At 48.7% G+C, this 22184-nt stretch overlaps 1 protein-coding gene across 3 annotated transcripts in view; it reads left to right on the top strand.

Annotated features, from left to right (window-relative positions):
- The first annotated feature begins 419 nt into the window (after positions 1 to 419).
- The window catches only part of MAMLD1 (mastermind like domain containing 1), a 107434-nt gene continuing 85669 nt past the window's right edge, over positions 420 to 22184 (top strand). For all 3 annotated transcript variants that reach the window (XM_059384556.1, XM_059384555.1, XM_059384557.1), the window contains exon 1: positions 420 to 686. The gene's annotated coding sequence lies outside the window, so the exon portion shown is untranslated. The remainder of the gene's footprint in view (positions 687 to 22184) is intronic.

Below are 22184 nucleotides of genomic sequence, written 5' to 3'. Positions count from 1 at the left end.
GAGGGCACCCATCGCCTCCCGCTGCGTGCGGAGCCACCGAGGTAAGTGAGACCGTGGCCCTTCCTTCCCTTCCGCACTCCCCAGTTGCCCTGGCTCCAGTGCGCTGGAGAAACGGGGCGACCGCAGCGAAGCCATCCTGCGGCCGTCTTCCCTTTCAAAGAGTGGCAGGAGGGCCGGGGAGGCCCCTTGGGTGGTCGCCGCGCTTCCGCCGCCCCCAGCCCCAACCCGCCTGGAAACTCGGCGTTTCGGGGGCTCAGGTCTGGCGGGGTCGCGGGCGGGGCAGCGCGGCTTCCCCTTTAAGGCCGGAGCCGCTCGTCGCCGTGAGTGTGAGGGTGTGTGAGTGTGCGGCGTGCGTGTCTCCTCCTCCCCGAGTGACACAGCAGTGAGAAATGCCTATCAGTAACTTAAACCCCCGAAACTCCACCTTCCGGGCGCGCGGCGCGGAGCCGGGCGGTGGGAATGGAGCGAGCAGATTGAGGCCGCCACTGCAGCGCCGCCGGCATGAACTTGGCCGCTAGCTGAAGCAGCCCGCGGCGGGCGGGCGCGGGGGCACCGGCCGCTAGCCAGGGGGTGATCTGCAACCGGGCCGGGCCGCTCAGCGAGTGCCCGAGGCCAGGCTGCCTGCGCCGGCGGCCGCCCGCCCCTCGGGCACTGCCCCCGCCACCGCCAGGGAGCTCCGCAGCACGGTAAGACTGAGGGCGGGAGCGGGAGGTCCGGCTGCTCTGGGGGCTCCGGGGTGCATTTGTGGCCCCCACTTGTGGTTCCCGTCGCGGAGGAGCTGGGGGACCCCAAAGTTTGCTCCAAGCACACAGCCCACCTGGCGCTCCGCGCGGCCAGCCCCCCTCTCAAACTGGCCGGGCCGGCCTGGGCGCAGCTCCCATCGCCCAGGACTTCGGCCTCTGCCTGTTCCCTGGCGCCCATCGGGTGTCTGGAACCCAGCGGGGGCAGTTAAGTACCGGGGGCGGGGGGGGGGGGTCTGTTGCGGAAGGCAGAGGGGCGCGAGCCACACGGGCTGCTCCCGGCTCACCGGGAGGCTCCCACTCCGTTCCGGTGCCCCCCTGGCTGCTGGCGGCCCGGATGCCACCGGCGATGCTCCCATCGCATGCCAGCTCCCTGAGCCTGGGCCAGTCGTCAGTGGGCGCTGGGCACAGGATTTCAACCCCCACCCCCCACATACACCCCAAGCCGGTTTGCCGCCACTGAGCGGGAGTGTGGAGTGTGCGTGCGCCGAGCCCGCTGCCTGGCGCTCCCTCCCCTGCCAAATCCTCCTCTGGAGAGCAGCCCCGAACAGAGCTGGCGGCTCAAGGCAGCCCCCACTGGGCTCCTGCCCGGAGCTCCCGGCGCCCCCGCGCTCCTAGCTCCCAGGCCTCGGGGCGTCGGCAGAGCCCGGCGCCCGGCGCCGGCAAGGGCGGGCGGGAAGCCCCCCGGAGCGCCGCCAAATACTTTTCTGGGCCAGTTGGCTCCGTGAGGCTCTGTCCCGATGCAGTGTGTCCGAAGCCACTTGGAAAGCTGGCCGGACCGTCTGATTTTGATCGGTGGTTAAATGCGGACTGAGCAGACACTAATAGAATTAGCTTGCCAGAAAACTGCCCTGAAGTCGTCGGAACCCGAGCAGACTGACGCACCTCGGGCCGGGGGCTTAGCCCCACCGCACTCCCGCAGCTCCGTGCGGCTGAGCCGGGCGCCCCGAGTGTGGGTGTGAGTGTGTGAGCGGGAGGGAGTGCAGGGTGGCTGGGGGACGTGGGAAGAAGGGACTCCACTTGCTGGGGTGGCTTGTCGTCGTTGTTTGGCAGCAGAAGGAATCCCCCCGGGGTGCCGTCTCTACAGCCAACATGTCGTTTGCGGGTAGCCGACCGAGCCCGGCTCCGGGACATTGTCTGCGAGGGCGAGCGAGCCGATCGAAGGAGAGGCGGCCGCGCTGGAACAAAGACGCAAAGTCTCCCTGAGCCTAAGCAATTTCGAAAGAGTTGGCGGGGAAGAGGGCCCAGGTCTCCCAGGGGAGACCCCCGTGGGAATTGTGCGGTCCCCACCGCCCCGGCCCCGCGGCCCGAGCACTCGTGTTCCCGGGCTGCGGCGAGCCGGCGGGCAGCATCGCAGCGGCGCAGCCCAACCCTTGGCAGGCGCGGGCCGCCGCCCGAGTGCCCACGGGCCGGGCGGGGTGGGCCGCGCACCCGCGGGGGCTTCCCAGCCGCCCGGCCGCTTGGGGCTCCCGGAGGCCGCGCAGCTTCTCCCCCCACCCCACCTCTTCTTGTCTTTATAGATCCCCCCTCCCTCCTACCCCCGCCGCCGCAGCCGCCAACAATCCGCTTTATAAAAAGCCCCTTTGTTTCCCTGGCGGCAGGCGAGTGGGACAGGAGGGCAAGTGGAGGCGGTGGGGGAGGGGGTTGTGTTTCGGAAACCTTCCCCAGGAACCCCAGAAGGCGTGGGGAGCCCCTGGCTCCTGGCGCCCATGGCGCGCCCCGCCTGTCCGAAGCGGACAGCCGGGGCTCCAGCGGCCGGGACGGCCTGGCCGGCGGCGCGGCGAGCGGGAGGACGCGGAGGCCAGAGGCCGAGCACGCTCCGCGGGAAGGGCAGACGCAGCTCGCGGCTGCGCTCGCCGGACGCGGGCATAGGGGGCGCCCTTTCCTCGGTTTCGCTTTGCAGCCCGGGTCCTTCACCTCACCGCTCCCGGCGGCCGTCGCGCTCGCGGGTGGCTGAGACGACGGCAGTGACTGTGAGGCTTTCGCCACCCTGCGGCTACACTCACTCCTTCCTTCGCCCTCCTGCCAGCCACCCTCTCCCCCCACCCACCACGACACACACCGGGACTCGAACGCCCCGCGGTCCCACTTTGTCTGGAGGCAGGGAGGGAGTCGGAACCGCCACCTCGGAGGTTCGTGCAGCCTAGACGGGCCGTGGGGACCGTGCGTGGGTGTGTCGCCTCCGCACGGACCCAGTGCCGGACAGTTGGGGGTGCCCACCACGCGTGGGCGGCTGGCATTAGTTGGACTGAGGATTTAGCGGGCCCCATCCCCTACACCTGCTCTCTCCCCGCCCCGCCAAACTTACGGGGAACACGGACTTGCACTGAGGAATGTTAAACCTGTTAGAAGTAACCTTTCGCCATTCTGTCGGCCTGCCCCGCCTCCGCCTCTACCCACCCAAAGCTGTCCGCCTCTCTCCTAAAGTTTTGTTCTGTTGGGACAAGGAATACTGACAATAAGAAAAAGTGACAAATAGGGAGAAGTGGGCGGGGTCCAAAGAGTGAAGTCGAATTCCTCCCTCTCTCTCGCCGCCTGCCTCCCCCTTCCCCTTTAATCTCGGGCGGGATATTATTTGTGCCTTTTTGAATTTATTTCCCCTAATCCACTCCACTCGAATCTCTGGAGGTTAGTGGACCGTATTGGTCAAACATTTGGTCTCTGGTGTTTAGAACCGAAGGTGAAGCGTTAATGTCCCGGACCCCCCCATCCCAACTGCATCTAAAACCACAAGGAAGTACTCAAATGGTAAACCACAGGTTCTACCTTCTCCTCCCCCTTTTGTGCTTCCCTTCTGGAGCAAGATCATTGGAAAATAAAGCTGCTGATGTGCGAGATGGAACATATGGTGCCTCCATAAGAGAGTAGCAGAAATGGCCTTGAACCTGCCGGACAGACCAGCTGTTTGCTGCCAGCCGGAGCAGCTAATCAGCTTCTTTGCCTTAAAGTAACATCCCTCTTTTCTCTTGATGACCAGTTTGCATATTAAATAGAATATTCTCCAGAGGAGAAAGGAGAAGGGCTTCTACATTGTTTTCTGTTTTGGTGGTTCTCCCCTCGCCTGTCCCTACTCTGGGTGCTGACTTGGCTTCTCTCCCTGTGCTCCCCTTGCCAACCGACAGTAGGACAGTGCGGATGTTCCCTTTAATACTGATACAAGAATGTTGCTCCAAGTGGAACTTGGGAAGAAGGAGGCAGGAGAGGGGCTGAGATATTTCCAGATGCCTAGGAGGAAATCTCTCTGTTTTGTTCCTATTGGCTTTAGAAGAACTAGCAGCTCTTCTCCCCCACCCCCAACACACACATATTAAAAATATCACAAAGATCTGCAGCTCTTCCTTATAAGATCTCCTCAGAAATCATCCCTTCCGGCCATGACCATTTTCAGTTTTCCTTCAGTACAATGTGTTTGAGAGGAGGAAAAACAGTTTGGCTTTAGAAGAAGAAAGGCTTCAGGAGATACAAGGAAATTCCATGTTAGGAAATCATTAGCAAAGGGTGACTTCGTCTGTTTTCCTGCCACTGACGCTGACAGTGACACAGATGTGTGGGTTGAAACAGGAACGTCATTGAATTTTTAAACTCAACCAGGAAATAGCCTGTTGCTGGGGTGGGGGTGGGGCCTCCGTGTTCACTGCATCTTCAGGTAGGAGATCTACTCTTGTCCATCCTTTTCAATATGGAAAGGGATTTATTTTTCAAGCCCGGCCAGCATGTTTAATTTTTTCCCATTTTAAGCAAATCACCCAAAGGCTTAAAATGCACCTGTTATTAGATCATCTAGGAAACTTAGTGGCTGTTCAGGGTTATGAAATGGGCAGAAACGGATCTTAGACCAGTGGTTCTGACAACAGTCGGACTACACTCCTTCTTTAGAGGGGCTTCCTCTATGCAGTTAATCTTTCCTTTTTTTTTTTTTTTTCTTTTTAAAGAGTCTGATTTTCATTTTTTTTTTTTTTTTCCTGCAGCAGTACATTGGAAGGATAATTAGCCTAGGAGCTGGGAAACTTGTGTTCTAGAATACTTTCCCCCCTAAGTAGCTGAGTGATCTTGGGCAAGTCCATCCCCTCCTTGCTCCTCTTACCCCCCCTCCCCGCCCTCCTTCCTGACCTGCGAGTCCCTCCCAGCTCTAACACACTGCGATTTGTAAATGAAAGAGTCATTTTCTGTGAAAGTAAAACACCTTTGGGGAAAACGGCTGCACATACGAAGAAATGGGGCTGAGATTCTGAGGGGCGGCAAGAAGAGGGAGGAGGAAAGACTGGCAGAGAGCCAACGAGAACAGTAGAAAAATGGGAAGCGCTCCCTCTCTTTGTGTCTTTTGCGGGTGTGAACTTCTCCCCAGAAACAGAGATGGTGGAGGCTGTGAGGCATCCTGGAGGGCTTCTTGTCCAGTACCCATAATCTGGGGATCTCAGGGCCTATTGACTGCAGGCCTCCTAGTCAGTGGGTCGGTTTTCAGATAACGGGATCTAAACTCTTTGAAATTAGACTGCCATGTTTCCAAAGGACTCATTTAACAGCAGATTTGCTGCTTTGCGGGTATTTAGCAAAGGTTTCAAGGACAAAAAGGACTTCCGTCTACACACGCGGGCCCCGCTGGAGGTGGGGCTCTGAACTCACTGTCAAACCTTTTCTTTTCGTCGGGGGTCCAGCTGGGTGTTTTCTAAAAATCACATTTCCAACTTTGAGGACGCAGCAGCCCTGCAAGAATTCTTGCTTGATTTTAATATTGATTTTTTTTAAACATGGGGGGGGGATGCGAGCGTGATGAAGGAGGACCTTTTATCCTCTGAGCTCTTTGGCAATTATCTTGCTGCCATAAATGTTGATACACATATAATGGATGTAACTAGAAAATCTCCTTATCCAAGCAGAAAAGGCTGAGTGTTTGTTGGAGCAGACAGATGTGGCCGGGGAGGGAGGTGGATGGCGGGAAGCGGGAGCCCGTTACCACGCACCAGCACAATAAACTGCTTCCCATCACCCCCCTTCCAGCGCCGACACCCAGGGTAACCTAGGCAGCATCAGTCAGCTGTACGGTAGGAAAGAAGCCTCTCGAAGCTCACTTGGAAGCAGTCTGATTTTGCAGACATTGAGTCCTGAAACATCTTCAGGTCCTGAGTAGGGAAGCTTCCTGAACCTACTTGAACCCAGTGGGGTTGTCTGGCAAGGCTTATTACTTGTTGCTGTTGTCACTCCTGTCCTTGTTTGGTTGCAACTGTGGCAAAGGAAGAAGAATTCCCACAGAGCCGCTGGCGGGTGGACCAGGGGTCCCATGGAGGGGAGGGCCGGTCGCTTGTGTTACATTGACATGGTCTTTACGTGCGAACACCATGGGCCCGTGGTCGCAGTGGTGTCCTGCTTCCAAATGAGCAGCCTGGGGCTTCTGAGCTCAGAAGTCGGGTGTCCTTCCCCCCCCCCCCCCCCGCTGGTGCTTTCTTTTTCCTCCCTGTCCACAGGGCCTCCCTGATTTCCTTTGGGCCCCAAGTCCACCCTTAAAATCTGACCTGTTCAGATTTTCCAAAGCAATCACATTCGTCGCAGCCTCCAAAGATCTCCCAGGGTGAGGCATAGTGAGGGGCTTTGCTGACCCTGGACTCCCCAGAGTAGAAGCTTCCAGAGACAGGGTCTAAGGGACACCAGAAGGAAAAAGCCTTTTGCGAAGTCTGTGAGAACTTTCCTTGCCCAGAAGAGTTCCTCGGGGCCTCTCAGGAACCCCAGCTTCAGATTCCCCTTCCCTCCCTGGCCCAGATGAGGGTGGGCTCCTCCGCCCACCCACAGCAGCACAGTCCTGCTCTGGCTGCTGCCTTCCGACTCCGGGGACGGGCAGTGCCCCTTTCTCTACAGCCTGGGTCCCAGCCTGGAGATTTCCTCAGGGTGGGGGGCCCAGCTGCCTTCCCCTCCCAGTGTGCCCCACTTCCCGCTCTGCCCAGTAAATAACCATTAAGTGGGGGTTTGGGCAATGCTGTTTTCTGAACCCTGAGAACTTGTCCATGAGGCCCAGAGGAGGATGGGGCTGACCATGGGGTTCCATCAGACGAGAAGGAGGCCTGGCCAGCTGGCCCTTGTCATTCCTCCTTCCCTCCGCCTGTGCGAGTACCTGGACACTGGGCCATAGGGACACATTTTTGCCGACTCGAGAGAAGGCCACTGGATGCCATGGGGCGTGAGCTCGTGAATGGCACCTACTTTCTTATTTTGCCCAGTGTTTGAACCTGAGCCCCCCACCCCAAGCTTCTTTCAGAGGCTCGGTGACACAGAGGGGCGGGCTTGGAATCTGCTCTGCCTTGCTTTATGTGGCCCCATTAGTCTGTTGCCTACAGTGCCTGCACATGGTTCCAGACTCCTACAGTAAAGGATGCACAATGTTCTAGCTAGGAGAGTAGAGTCCTGTGACTTTACAGAAGAGGAGAGTGAGGCCCAGAGAGGAGAGAGGCCTGACTTTACTGAGGGGACCCTGACTCTCCCTCAACCATCTGAGTCCAGAACACCCCCTTCGCGCATCTGCTGTGGGCGCGCAGGACTCTCCTTTTGAGGGAGAGCGAATGTGGTGGTGGGGGGAACGTGGTGCGCGCTGCTTAGGAGCCCTGTTAGGAAGGCGCAGGGGCGGATTACAATCCGAGTTCCAAGTCGCAGGGAGCCAAGAGGGCAGGTTGTAAGTTAAGGGGCAGTGGGGTGCCCGGGCCTCAGAGCCTCAGAAAGGAGTGTGTCTCCTCTTGTTTTTAAGTTGCTGATGGAGAGTCAAGAGTCGGGCAGCCAGCCCCTTGGAGGGCTCGGCTGGGTGGGCTCTGTTGGCTGTTTGGGGGATTGTTTGGGTTTTGCTCCTAATGAGATCTCTGTGTTAGTATCCGCCTCTGGAAGTTGCAGCGCCGACCTTGGAGTTTTAAGTGGAACAGTAGTTGTGGCGCGCCTGCCAGCGTCACGTGAGGGACTGGCATGCGTGACGCTGGGTTCGGGGAGGAGGCCACAGTGTTTCTAAGCTGCTTGTCTGTCAAGGATTAATTTAACCTCTAATTACTACATTTGCTTCTCAGTTTGCTGCACGAACATGTTGTAACAAAAGCTCAAGGAAGTATGCCATTTCATTTCGCCACCGCTCGAAAATTAATTTGGGGGATATGATGGAGTCAGATCTGACACACTTGGTGCTAGAACAATCACGCTGCTGTTTGAATGAAAGTGAGCAATCCGGTTGTTTCTAGGGATGCCCCAGCTGTGGGGTAAAGAGCATTAGCGGCTCAATGGCTGCCACAGCCCTGACACTGTGGAGGAGTGTCAGGGCCCTCCTGCCACCCCTCCTGCCACCTGGCCTTGGCCCCTTGAGTCGCCCTGGAGGGGGACGGGGCCCTGCCCTGCCGCTCTCGGAGGCGGGGCGGCGGGCGCTGCGCCCATAGCCCAGGTGAGGTCAAGCTGGAGTCTCCCCCAGGTCTATTCCCCAGGGCTCACCCCCCGCTCCCGCAACAGGAGCCTCCCAGCAGACTTCTCTCTCTCTCCTCCGTGCATCCCTCCCGAGGGACTGCCCTTTGGCAGCCCTACAACACTCTCCGTCCTCTCTCGCCAAACAGCCGAACAGCCGCAGTGGGTGTGGGAGCCAGAGGCTGTTCCCCTCCCTGGGACAGCCAGGATGGCTGGCTTCTCGGACCCAGGGCTGGAGGCTCTCAAAGCGTCCTTTGCTGCCGGTGCCCAGTCGTGTTTTTGAGTCCACAGCGGAGGCTGACCAGGTCAGCCGGACTTTTCCTGTGGGGCACTTTGCCTTCTACATCACATGTCACCCCGGAAGTAGAGAACTAGAAGCTGACGTCTCTCCCATCCTCACCACACCCTTTCGGGAAGGTGGTACCCAGGTAGAAAGGGCTGGGTCTGAAGCCCTTGCCCCCCACATGACTGGGGCCAGGCTTTCCGACCTTTTCAGTCATGTCTGTGGGCTGGCTTTTTGCAAAGTCCTGAGCAGAACAAGTTTGGGTCCAGTGCCCGCACCTCGCCCTTCCTGGCTCCTGGGCCTGCCCCTGCCCCTCACAACCCTCCCCCTTACCTGCAAGGGCGCCCTCCTCAGCCCTGTATGTCTCGGGGTGATTCCCTTCCTCGGGAGAAGCTGGAACCTCCAACTTGAATTACGGGATGTAAGGGTTGCCATGTCTTGGAGAGCATCTCTTTTTAGGATGCCAGTAGGAGGTGTTCAGTGTTTAGGGAGGTCCTTTTGGATAGCCTCCTCAGCAAGTGGCACCATGCCATGCCTAAAGCTCATTCTGATCATGAGGTTGGAGAAGAGCTAGGACCACCTCGCTGCCACGGCTCTCCTGAGGCCCCCAGGGAGGCCAACTCCAGCTCATCTCCTGAGCCCCAAATCATGACAAAGATAATTCCTGTCTCTCTGGAGCAGGGACAGTCCTTGCCTTTCTTGGGTCACAGCCTTCTTTCGGAATCTAATGAAAGTTGTGGGTCTTCTCAGACCACCACACAAGAATATGCAACGCTGCATCTAATTTCAGGAGCTCATAGACCTTTCTGGAAGCCCATTCGTGGTTCCCTCAGGGATTCTTTGAGACAGGCTAAGAACGCCTCAGTGTAGTGCCTTCGGCTGTGCAGATTGCACGGCCATCCCTGGTCACCTCGCGGGTGTAGAGACACTGTGATGTGGTGGGAGGAACAAAGAGCTTTGCCTTCCGGCAAAGGTCATGGACCAGCCGCGGGATTTTCGGCAAGTCCCTGCCCCTACCTGAGCTACAGGGTCCTTGGGTGGCAGATGGGCGTATGAGAAGGCCAGTCCCACCCAGCGTAATAGCATCATGGGGGATTCCAAAGTGCAAGTGTTGGTAACATGGTCTTGCAGACATCAGGCTCAGGACACACTCAGGGGTTCCTCTCTTTAGGGTCACTGGCCACTCTCCGTTTTGCCTTCTCATGTGGCCTGAGAAATGTAACAAAAGAAAAGCAGGTCTCCTTTGACACCAAAAGTCCTCTTGTTCCTTCTCTTGATCGTTGTGTGAGTTACACCCAAGAAAACTAGCATGAGAGAATTCCTGGCTTGGAAGGTCATGCAGTGTTTCTGGGATCTAGACACTCTGCAGGATTTGCCTGCTTAGAGATCCTGCTTGTCCAGCCTTCTGCAGCTCCTGAGTGGGGCCAGGCAGTGTGCGTCTGGCCCAAGGCCCTGGAGGAGGTTCCCTGTCTGCCTGCCACGGAAGTTAGTAAATGTGGTCTGAGAGGGCCACTGGTTTGGTTGGGGCTCCTACATTTCCACTGTCACACCTGGCATCAGGAGGGAAAAGTGGGTCTTTGACTCCCCCTAAATCACTGAAAAGGTCTGACCAGCTCCTTGTGAAAACTGGGTGGTGGACCTGCCCGTATGTCTGGCCGGGGCCCTTCCTGGGAGATGGGGGGCGTCATGGTCTCTTTGGAGAGAAAACTCCGGAGGAGGGGTGGGGCATTTGCTGGGTGCGATTCAGAGAACCTCCCCCACCATCCCTGTCCAACCCTGTAAATGTGGAAAGGCTTCTCGTAGCAAGGCCAGAAGGGCTCATAAATCACAGAGGGGGAAACTGAGGCTCTGAGTGGGGCTGTGCGCAGCCCCTTACAGTAAGGGCTTTTTACCTCTCTTAAAGACCACCCTATCATCCGATTAACCTGGGCCTAATGAGTGCTCAGGTCCTGAAAGCCAGCGGAGAACATGGAGAGCAGGTGTGGGAAGCCATTTGAACCCTCAAAGGATGTCCCCTGTGTGGTGACTCACAATTGCTGATCTGGTTATGCCCATCCCCCCACATTCAAGGTAGAACCTCTGGGAAGGGAGTATGTTGCTAGGAGCTCGGGCTTTCCCTCTCCTTTATGAAGAGATGACTGCTGGTTTGCTTTGAACTGGTTTGCATACAGATTGAGGTATTCGCCCCCCAGGCCCCCCCATCCTTTTTTCTTTTGCTAAAGAAAGCCAGATTTGCCAGGGCTGGGTAAGTCAGGGTCATGGTGAAGATGAGTATTCAGTTTTGGGTCCTTATGTAGAGCGGCGCCCGCTCTGTCCCTTGCTGGAGTGTCTGGGCCTCTGCTTTATGACTCTTCTGGAGGGAGAGGAGAGCAAGTTAGTGGAAAGTCGCTGCCCTCCAGCAGTTGGAGGCGTCGTCCAGTAATCAACGTGAGCTTGGAGATCCTGAGAGTTAATCTTACCCTTTGGAAGAGTCACTGTTTGGGACCAGCTTTGAGTCTGGGAGGGATTCTTTGTGCTGTAGTGGGTAGAACATCCACTGGGGGGGGGGGGGGCGCGGGGGAATCTAGCTCTGAGCCTCAGTCTCCCCATCTGTACAATGAAGGACTTGACTAGGGGAAATCTGAAGGGCTCCTCCAGCCATAACATCCCACAGTGCTATGAGTTGCGAATTAAACTCTTAAGTTACTTAAAATGTTTGAAAATGATAAATCATCATTTGCTTTTTTTGAAACGACCAGAGACTTGACAATGTGGGGGGTTTGTGTTAGGTTGGTAGGTGGGGGCGACGACTGTTATATAGCCAAGAAGAGTTCTGGAAGTTCGGGTAAAGATAAAAGCAATTGGTATGTGTTTATGTAGGACCAAAGAAAGGGAAAAGTGGAAGTTCCCTTAGAGACCCCTGGTTTTACACATGAGGATGCTGGGGCTGAACTAGTCCAGGACTCAGGCCTTCCCACTCCCAGCCCACCCTGGAGCTGTTTGTGTCGCCGGTTCACAGACTCTTACAGAAGCATCATTGAGCCTCCAGCTTGTGGGCAGCAGAAGGGAAAATAGGGTGATTTTGATTTCTAGCTGTCAAATGGTAGCTTATCTAAAAGGATTTTTGCCCCCCATCTTTACCCTCCGATAACAAAGAGTTGTTCCCAGCTAAAGTAAATATTTAATTCTGTTAGTACTAATGCCTAATTTAAGATAAAACAGATTTAAAAAATATACTGGGATAAGGGGTGTTGGGATGTGGACTTTGGAGACATGTTATTTGGAATTATTTTAATTTAAGCATATGGGCTGTTTTAGGTTTGACTTCATATTTGCTCGTTTTCATTATGAAAAAAACCCAAACTACCCCACCCTTGGTTTTGCAGTGAGCAACAGCTTGTCTCCTCTAGAAGAAGCTGGAAGTTTCTCAACTGCTTGCACCCACAGTACTTGGCATGTTTGCTTATTGTTTGTTTGTTTGTTTGTTTGTTTTGAAAGTTACTTTGGGCTCCAGGTTTATACTGACCCCTGACCTGTCCAGATTGGAGAGGAGAAGCAGCCCAATGTGCCCCACTACCGGTGAGGGTCCACAATAGAGGAAAGGGTCTGTGTTTGGCCCCTTTTAGCTCACGGAGCATCTACAAAATCTGCCCAGCTTATCCCCACACAGCCACCAGATCTGAGACTGCTTTCCTCGGTTGTAGCCCAAGCACCTCTTATCTGAGCCTAGCCACATCCCCACCCCTGTCCTGAAACAGGACCAGTGTCTGGGAGGAGGCAGCCTGGGTGCCAGGCCCAGCTCTGCTACCTTGCTGTGTGACCTTGGGCAAGTGCCCTACCCTCTCTGGGCCCTCTGGTCCCCATGACTCCAATGAAGGGCTGAGAAGAATAGAGGGCTTTCTGAAATTTTTTTCTTCTGGGGTCGAATTACTGTATTTAAAGACTGTGACTGGACCAGTGGAGTATATGACCTTTAAATCCTTTCTGGAGGTAAAACTCAGTGGTTGCCTGCATCACTGGAAGAGGAAGGGAAACATGGAGTCCAAGAGAACTGAAATGGACTAACACTTTTTAAATATGTGTCCTTCTTGGGACACCTGGGTGGCTCAGTCAGTTGAGTGGCTGCCTTGAGCTCAGGTCATGATCTCAGAGTCCTGGGATCGAGCCTCGCAGTGGGCTCCGCACTCAGCAGGGAGCCCGCATCTCCCTCTGCCTCTGCCCCTGCTTGTGCTCTCTCTTCTCTCCTGAAACAAACAAACAAACAAACAAACAAACAAACAAATATGCTTCTTTGCCTGCATAGTTCCTGATGGCTGTCTGCTTTGGGGATACATTTGGAAAAATGTATCTATCTCCAGCCCTTCACTGGGATTTGTTAGGCGCTTTGGCTCCTAAAAGGGAGTGGGGAAGGGGGGACAGTGTCCACGCCCCTCTCTCTACTGTGGGCCCTCACAGGTGGTGGGGCACATTAGCCGGCTTCTCCTTTCCAACTCGGGCAAGTCAGGGGTCCGTGTGGGACAGGACCCCAAAGTAATTCAAGACTGGAACTTGGGTGACTGATTCAGGAATAGGTCAAAAGTCATTCTGAAAATTTGATTCAAGCTTGGGCTGCGAAAGGTGGACAGGTGGACAGGATGGATAGACGAATGGATGGACAGACTGACTGATGGGCGGAAGGAAGGAAGGATAGGCAGCTATGTTAGATGTTACAATGTGAAAGGCTACTGAGTACCCATGGTGAAGAACTTAAGCAAATTAATGATTTGTCAGGGTGATGATACAAGAGCGAACGGAGCAGACCAGAAATGCTCATGGAAGGTCATCCAGTGGGGGAGACTGAAGGAAGACAAGATTTATAAGGAAAAAATACTGTATGTCTGAGGTGATAAGTGATTTGCAGCAAAATCAGTCAAGGAAGGGAGCAAGGGAGTGACTGGGAAGGGTGTCCTTCTAAATGGTGTGGGCAACAAGGATCTTGCCAAGAAGGTGAGATTTGAACAAAAACTTGCAGAACCATGAATCCACTAGGCCAGTGTTGTCTAATAAGTACATTGAAAAAGTTAAAAATCGGGTGGAATTAATTTGAATATATCTCATTTAACCCCAACTGTCTAAAATATTATTTCAACAAGTGATCAACTTAACAATTACTGACATATTTGTCCATTTTTTTTTTTATCATGGAAAGTCCACATTCCAGCATGCGGTTTGCACTCACAGCACATGTCAATTCAGACTGACCACATTACAAGTGCTCAACAGCCGTATCTTAACTCTCTATCTACACATCCACCCATCCATCCATCCATTTGTCCGTCCATCTGTCCGTCCATCCATCTACCCACCCAGCCATCCATCCATTCTCCAAAACAACTCTACCTGAAAAGAGTTTTGGTTCTCAGCTTTTCTGCCTTGTGGGCTGGCCATATGGAGTCCAGTGAACCAACTGGTGTCAGCCACACTGAGCAGGGCTCTGCAGACCACTGGCAACAGGTCTTTTGTCTGAAGAAGGCTCCAGTGTTGACCTGAAATTTATCGAAATGAGAGCAACCATTCCCTGAATGCCCTCATACACCTAGAGACCCCTGCCCTGTTGCTTCATGGGAATGCTCCCATCAACTGGGAGCATTTCCTAATAGTTGGTGCTCAGGCCTCTAGTCTGTTCATCCTGGGGGTTCATTGATCGCATCTAAGCTTTTTTTCTTTAACGTTTTAGACTGACATGAATTCACATTCAAGAAAAGTTGCAAAAAATAATACAAATGATTGCTGAATACCTTTCACTTTGTTCCCTAAATTTTGACATTTTACTACATTTTCTTTGTTTTATCCACTCCCTCTCCCCCACACACATGCACACACTATTTATTTTTCTGAATTGTGTGAGAATAAACTGCAAACATGATGCTCCCATTCCAAAGTAAGTGAATGTATATTTCCTAAAAACAGAGGTAACCTCTTATACAAGCACAGGATGTTGATCAAAATCAGGAAGTTAACATTGTTTCCAGTCTAATCCAAAGACCTTATTCAGATCTCGCTGATTGTCCCAGTAATGTGTTTTATAGCAAAAGAAAGTTCAGGTTTCTGAACTGGTGCATTTGGTCATCCTGCTCCTTTAGTCTCCTTTAATCTGTAATGATTCTTCAATCTGTTTTTGTGTGTGGTAGCATTGATATTTGTGAAACGTATAGGCCAATTGTTTTGCAGAATACCCCTCGTTTTGGGTTTGTCTGATGTTTCCATGTGATTAGATTCAGGCTCTGCACCTGCGGCAGGAACGCTAGAGAAGCGATCCTGGGCCCTGGTCCGTCCCTCAGATCGCAAGGTCTGTGGTAACTAGATGTCTCATTACTGCCGATGTTAACCTTGATCACTTGGTTAATGTGGTATGTGCCAGGTTTCTCCACAGCCAAGGTGCTAGTTTTTCTGTTGTAATTATCTTATGGGGATATATTTGAAGAAATGTTAATAGCTTGTTACTCTAAAAACTTTCACTCACTAATTTAGTATCCAGTGATGATCCTTGCCTGAGGCAACTTTATTATGCTGGTTGGCAAATAATGAATTTCTAATTTCATCATCCCTTCTCTATGTATTTTTTGGCTGTCTACTATAAGAGAGAGCTTTCCTTCCCTCCTCATTTATTTACTTGTAGATTCATTTATATCAGGTAACCTCATGGATTATTTTTTTTTATTCAATGAGTTATAATCCTTTACTATTATTATTTATTTCAATGCTCAAATTTTCCCAGATTTGGTCAGTGGGAACCTAACCCTTTATGCCAGCTCTCAAGTCTTTTTGACATGTCCCTAATCATTCTCTGAACACAGCCTTAGTTTCTGGCATAGCAAAGTGTTCCGGGCTTATCTTGTTTGTTTTCTGCCTCTGCCCTAAAAATCATCTACTTTTCCAAGGAGCCTTAGTTTCTTTTGGTGGAGAATGATAACTAGAAACCAAGATCCGGGTACTAGATATATGCTCATTTCTACAAGAGTGTCATTGCTAATAGAACTTCTCAGTCCACAAAGGTAGGAAAATAATTACTTAACTTTCATCTGTTTTTCATTTTATTAATTTCTATTATTGTGATAATTTCTCTATGTACCCACCTACCTGTCTGTCTCCTGTCTATCTAAAATCCATGAATTCACACTGATACCTCTAAAGTCTAATCCAATAGCAAAGTTCATTCTTTCTCCGGCCATATTTGTATTTCCCTTTTATGACAGTGAGAAATCTACCTACTACTATCCATAATGTATTTACTCATTTACTAAATCCTAGAATATACAGAAGGTAGTTTCATAATTGCTAACTCGTATCTGTGTAACTAGACTACGATATTTGTTTAGAATTCTCTTTGTCTTTTGCTTGAGGTTATAACACCCAAAGACAGTGTTGAAAAATGACCTGGGCTAGCCTTCCATCCCCCTGCCCCCGGGGTGGTCATTTGAGTGCGGTTCAGTTGACTTATTTCTGTTTAGATACTTTTGGGGGTTTTTGTTTCCCCATATTTGCTAATTTTAATTCTTTTTTTGAGCACGTGAAAAATAACATAATTCTGTAAGTTAAAACTGTAGAGAAAGCAACACCTCCCGTTACTTCTATTCTTCCCACCTTGCTCCATTCATCTCCACTAAGTAACCAATCTCTTTTGTTTTCCCATGTTTCTTTTTGCACAAATGAGCAGACGTCTGTGTATTTTTTTTTATATGAAGAGTAGATCATTTTTTGAGCTTCACTTTTTTATGGGATGGTACATCCTAGTGGTCACCTCTTCTTATTTCCTAGAGCTCTTTCTCATTCTTTGATTACAGCTGCTGAAAACAGCAGCGCGGAGGTCCCGTACATGATTCAGCCCTTCCTATGTATGAGCTTTGGGTTGTTTCCAGTATTTTGCAATTACAGCGCGGCAGTGAGCAACCTGGTGCATATGTATTTTCATTTTGCCAAAGGTATGTGTTCAGGGTAGATTCCTAGAAGTGGAATGGGTGTGTCAAAAAGTAAACACCTATTGGTATTTCCAAATTCCCCTCTTGAAAGGTTTGTACCAATTTGCATTCCTCTCAGTAATGTGTGAGAAGGTCCTTTTTCCTAAAACCTTGCCAACAAAATGTTTGCTATACTTTTTAATTTTTGTAAATCTGATAGGTGAGAAATGGTATCTCAGGAATTTTAATTAGCATTTTTCTAATTATGAGTAACTTGGAGCATCTTTTCATATGCTCCAGAGACTTTTTGGGGTGTGTGCGTGTGTGTGTGTGTGTGTGTGTGTGTGTGTGTGTTATCTTTTTATGTCTTTCCTCCCTTCCTCTACTGAGTTTTTGGTCTTTTATCCTCAATTTTAAGAGTTTTTATATTAAGGCTATTAGTTTTTTAACCTGTGATAAATGTTGTAATTTCTCCCAATTTGGTGTTTCCTGCTGGTGTTTATTTTTCTTTGCCATGCAAAAGCGCTTTAAAAAAGATTTAATTTTTAAGTCATCTTTATGCTCAACATAGGGCTAAAACTCACAACCCCAAGATCAAGAATTGCTGCACATCCCACAGACTGAGCCAGCCAGGCCCCCACCAAAAGCGTTTTTACATAGTCAAATATCAGCCCTTTCTTTTATCACAACTGGATTGGAGTCACAGTTAGAAAGCCTCTCCTCACACCCAGGTTAAAGAGGAATTCACCCAGTTTTCTTCTACTGTTTGAAGGCTTTCGGGTTTTACATTTAGATTTCTAATCCATTAGGAGTTTATCCTTGTGGCTGGTTATATGGTTTGGATCTCTGCCCATTTTCAAATGGTGACTCAATTATCACAACCCCAGTTTTTTAAACATCTGTCTTTGCAAAGACAAACCATATATATTATGACTTTTAAAACTTTTTATTTTGAGATAATTGTAGGCTCACATGTAGTTTTAGGAAGTGATGCAACAGAGATTCCATATACCCTTCACCAAGTTTCCCCCAGCAGTAACATTGTGTATCACTGTAGTTCAATATTATAACCAGGACACGGGCATCCACTATATTTGGACTTTACCGATTTTACATACTGTTATTTACCTCCAAGCATATGTATTTAATTCAAAGCAGTTTTGTCAAAAGTGTGGATTCATGTGATCTCCACCACCACCTCGAAGATCCTCCGTGTTGCCATTTTGCAACCAACCGCCCCACCCCAAGTCCCAAACTCACGGCAACCACTCACTCGCTCTCCACTTTTGTGATTTTTTCACTGGAAGGATGTCATAAAAATGTAGTTAAACAGTGTAAACTCAGAGATGGGCTTTTTCCAAGCAGCATAATTCTGGTGGTGGTGTAGTGCAGTGTGTGGGGGAGTCCTTTCTGACCGATGTAGAGTGTGCTCTCTCTCGATGTTGTTTTACTTTGCATTTCCCTAATGCTTAATGACACTTCTTGAATGTACTTATCATATAAGTACATATAATCATATGATCTTATCATATGATCTCTTCAGTGAAATGTCCGTTCATGACTTGGGCCCACATTCTAATTGGATTATTTGTGGGATTTTTGTTTTGTTTTGTTTTACCATTGAGTTTTGAGAGTTCTGTTTACATACTTGTCCATTATCCAGTATGTAATTTGAAAATATGTTCTTCCTGTCTATAGTTAGTCTTTTCATCCTCTTAACAGATTCTTTCACGAAAGGATTATTTTATGGAACATGCTTTTGTTGTTGAGTCTAAGAACTCTTATCAAGCTCTACATCCCAAAGATTTTCTCCTATTGAATAGTTGCATGGTTACGTGTTTTACATTTAAGACTGTGATCTATTTTTAAAAGATTTTATTTATTTATCTGAGACAGAGAGGTAAAGAGAGAAAGCACGAGCAGGGCGGGAGAGAGGGAGAAGCAAGTTCCTTACTGAGCAGCTGGAGGTGGGGCTCGATCCCAGGACCCTGAAATTATGACCTGAGCCACAGGCTCTAGCACCATTTTTTGAAAAGGCTCTCCCTCCTCCACTGAATTACTTTCATACCTTTGTCAAAAAATGAGTGGGACTTTGTGTAGGTCTGTTTTGGCTCTGTTGATCTATGTGCCTATCCCTTGGTCAATGTCACACAGTCCCAATTAATGTTGCTACCCTAATAAACTTTAATACCAGGTCGAGTTACTCCTTCCATTTTACTCTTATTTTTCAAAATTGTTTTATTCTAGTACCCGAAGCTTCCATGTAAATTTTATTATAAGCATGTCCGTGTCTGCAAAATGCCTTGCTGGGATTTTGATAGGAATTGCATTAAAACCATAGATCAGTTTGAGTTGAAATGTTTACTGTGTTGTGTCTTCTAATCAATAAACACAGTCAGTCTCTTCATTTATTGGGCTCTTTATTTCTTTCATAAGTGTTTTGTAATTTTCTAGATACAGATTCTATGCATATTGTCTTAGATTTTAGTGTCTAAGTATTGCATTTCCTTTGGCACGATTGTAAATAAATGGTACTGTGTTTTTTAAAACATGGGCTTTTTTGGGTATAATTCACATACCATAAAATTCATTTGGAGTGTGTGGTTTTTCTCATATATTCACAGAGCTGTGCAACCATCACCCATTTCTAATTTCAGAATATTTTTTACCCCAAAAAGAAACCACACACCCATTAGCAGCCACTCCCCGTTCCCCTTCACCCTTAGCCCCTGGTAACTATTAGTCTTCTTTCAGGCCCTATGGATTTGTCTCTTCTGGACATTCCTATAAATGGTGGTGTGTAATAGGCAGCCTTTTGTGACTGACTTCTTTCCCTTAACATAATATTTTCAAGTTTCATCCATGTTCAAGCTTGTGTTAGTGCTTCATTCCTTTTTTATTGGCAACTAATATTCAGTTGTATGGATATACCATAGTCTGTTTATCTGTTCACCAGTTGGTAGCAATTTGGGTTGTTTTCACCTTTTTTCCTGTTCTGAATAATGTTGTGCAAGTTTTTATATAGATGTAGCTTTCATTTCTCTCAGGTCTGTACCTACAAGTGGAATTTCTGGGTCATATGGTAACTGCGTGTTTAAGATTTTGAGGAACTGACAGAACACTTCACAAGTAGTCGCACAGTTTCACTATCTCCCCTACAACATAAAAGGGTTCCAGTTTTTTTCCACATCTTCACAGACATCTGTTATTTTCTGTCTTTTTGATTATAGCCACTGATGTTGAGCATCTTTGTGTTTGTTGGCCATTTGTATATCTTCTTGGTGAAATGTTTATTTGGATACCTTGCCCAATTTTAAGTTGGGTTATTTGTCTTACTATTGTCGAGTTTTCAGTTTTCTTTATGTATTCTGGATACTAAACCCTTATCGGATTTATGAATTACAAATATTTTTTCCCATTCTCTGGGTCATTTTTCCACTTTCCTGATGGTATTTTTTTTAAGATTTTATTTATTTATTCGACAGAGAGAGATCACAAGTAGGCAGAGAGGAAGGCAGAGAGAGAGAGAGGAGGAAGCAGGCTCCCTGCTGAGCAGAGATCCCGATGCGGGGCTCGATCCCAGGACCCTGAGATCACGATCTGAGCCGAAGGCAGCGGCTTAACCCACTGAGCCACCCAGGCGCCCCCCTGATAGTATTTTTTAAAAAAGATTTTATCTATTTATTTGAGAGAGACAGAGCACAAGCAGGGAAAGGGCAGAGGGAAAGGGACAAGCAGACTCCTCACTGAGTGGGAAACCTGACACTGGCCTCAGTCCCAGGACCCTGAGATTATGCCATGAGCTGAAGTCAGATGCTCAACCGACTGAGGCACGCAGGTGTCCCTTTTTTCTTGATGGTATTATTTGTAGCACACAGGTTTCAATTTTATGAAATTTAATTTATCAGTTTTTTAAACACATGCTTTCGATGCCATATCTGAGAAACTCTTGTCTAACTCAAGGTCACAAAGATTTACTGCTATGTTTGATAAGAGTTTGGTAGTTTTTGCTTCTACATTTAGTTCTGGCTTCCATTTGGAGTTAATTTTTGTATATAGTGAAAAAGGAGTCAACATCATTCTTTTGGTTATGAATATCCAGTGGTCATATCACCATTTGTTGAAAACACTGTTGCTTTGTCTTGGCACTCTTGTCAAAAATGAATTGAACATAAATGGAAGATTTATTTATTGACCCTCACTTCTATGTCATTAATCTAAACATCTATCCTTACGCCAGTATGGTATTGTATTTTTAATTTCAGTTTCTAAATGTTTGTTGTTAGTATATGAAAATGTGATTGGTTTTGTGTGTTGACTTTATGTCCTGTAGCCTTGCTGAACTCATTTGTTAGTTCTAGGATCTACTTTGTCAACTGTTTTGGGATTTTCCATGTAGACTGTCTTGTCATCTGCAGATAGGGACAGATGTAGTTCCTCCTTCCTGACCTCTATGACTTTTATTTTCTTGCCTTATTACACCAGCTACAACTATAAGTATTTTGTTGAATAACCGTGGTGACAAGACATTGTCTTTTTTCTTTAAAAAAAGATTTTATCTACTTATTTGAGAGAGAGAGAGAGCACACACAAGTTGGGGAAGGGGCAGAAGGAAGGGAAGAAGAAGACTCCCTGCTGAGCACAGAGCCCAATGCAGAGCTCAATTCCAAGACACTGAGATCATGACCAATCAGGACCAGAGCTGAAACTGAGAGTCAGACACTCAACCGAGCCACCCAGGCTCTCCTCTTGCCTTGCTTCTGATCTTAGAAGAAGAACACTCAGTCTTTGACCATTAAGTATAATGCTAGCTGTAGAGTTTTTGTAGATGCTTTATCACATTGAGGAAGTTCTGTTTCTAATTTTATGAAAAATGAGGTTTTAAAAATAATGAATGGGTGTTGAAACTGTCAAATGTTTTTTCTGCGTCAATTGATATGATTATGTGCTTTTACTTTTTCAGCCTGTTAATGTTGTGGATAACATGGATTAATTTCCAGATGATGAACCAACCTTGCAATCCCACTATAAACCCCACTTGGTCATTATCTATTATTCTTTTTAGGTAGTCCCAGATTTTATGTGCTAATGTCTGGTTGATTTGTTTTTAAATTTAAGTTCATAAAAGATAATGGTTTCATGTTTTCTTTTTTGTACTGTGTTTGTCTGGCTTTAGTATCAGAGTCATGAAATGAATTGTGAAGTTTTCGTGTCCTTTCTGTTTTCTGAAAGAGATTATGAAAAGTGGTACCCATTTTTAAAATATCTGGTAAAAATTTCCTGTGAAACGGCCGAGGTGTGGAGCTTTCTCTTTTGAGAGGTTTTAAACTACAAATTCATCTCCTTAATAGTGCTAGGGTGATTTGGGTTATATATTTCATATTATAAAAGTTGTGGTTTGCTGATAGTTTCTTTTTTAAAAAATTTATTTACTTATTTGATAGAGAGAGAGAGAGAGAATGAGCTGGGCAGGGGCAGAGGGGGAGAGAGACAAGCAGACTTCCCACTGAGCAAGAAGCCCAACACAGGGCTGGATCCCAGGACCCTGAGATCATGACCTGAACTGAAATCAAGTGTCACATGCTAACTGACTGATCTACCCAGGCATCCCATTTGCTAATAATTTCTTAAGGGTTTTTGTACCTTTATCCATGATGAGTTTTGGTCTCTAGTTTTCTTTCTTATACTCTTTCTGTCTGGTTTTCATATCAGGGCAATACTTATTTTATAAAATGAGTTGGAAAGTCCCATCCTCTTTATTTTCTGTAAGAGGATGTGTAGAGTTGGTATTAATTCTTTAATGTTTAGTAGAATTCTTCAATGGAA

Source organism: Mustela nigripes, chromosome X (assembly GCF_022355385.1).
Source record: "Mustela nigripes isolate SB6536 chromosome X, MUSNIG.SB6536, whole genome shotgun sequence".
Classification (NCBI taxonomy): Eukaryota; Metazoa; Chordata; class Mammalia; order Carnivora; family Mustelidae; genus Mustela; species Mustela nigripes.
Note: the sequence above shows the minus strand (reverse complement) of the source record. Positions and strands in the feature narration are given on the sequence as shown.